Genomic DNA, 885 nt, shown 5'->3' with positions numbered 1-885 from the left:
GCGGGCAAACGCTCCTCCACAAGCGAGACGGCAGCCGAACGAGAAAAAAGAGAAACACGCTTTCACCTCACATCGCGAAGGGAAGGCTTACACAAGTCCATAGCGGTAGCCCCAGGTACCTGAAGAAGGGGGCACGCAAAAGAATGTGACATGCTGGCGAACGATACGTGCAGAAGGATGGCGAGGAAGGGGCTGAACTGTCGACACTAAGCCTGTTTTTCTCCGTATAGCTATCTGGTTTTGTCTTCTCGTTCTTCAACATATCGGTTTTTCAGTCGGGCAACAAATCACCGTCGCATCTCAGAGTTCAGTACCGCCGCTCTTTCTGGAAAAGCCAAGCGGCACCCTTCCCCCCTCCCCGCTATCCCTTGCCCCTGCCGAGCCACCTGTGATTAGGAGAGGGCGAAGCCAGGGCCGCTTTACGGCTAACCGGTGTCGGCGGCCAGGTCCTGGGCGGCGCTGCGTCGGAGCGGCCCGAGACGGTGCGAGCACGCTCGTGCCACCTATATGGTGGGCGAAGCGGCAACGTGCCTCGAGCGCATCCCGCCCCACGGCCCTCACACGGTCTACTGGTGCGGGACGCCTGCGTGTGACCCCGAGAGAGGTGCGCCAGGTGGCGGCCAGCATGGTGGGAGCCGCGGGTGTGAGGCAGCCTGCGCAGCGGCGGTGGATGATGAGTCGAGGTTGGCGCAGAGGCCGCGCTCAGGCCGCCGAGCCGGTGCGTTGCTGTAACGCGTGTCCACGGGTGCGATCGGCACATACGCGATCGCGTCTGTGACAGACTGGTGGGTAGCGGGGCGTGCGACGCACGCTTTATGGTCAAGTAATGGACTTCTGAAAGAGCGGCAGGAGGAGACTTCGAGTATTGTTTTTGGGCTGGCTGCG

The sequence above is a fragment of the Leishmania donovani genome, chromosome 32 (assembly GCF_000227135.1).
Source record: "Leishmania donovani BPK282A1 complete genome, chromosome 32".
Lineage (NCBI taxonomy): Eukaryota > Euglenozoa > Kinetoplastea > Trypanosomatida > Trypanosomatidae > Leishmania > Leishmania donovani.
Note: the sequence above shows the minus strand (reverse complement) of the source record.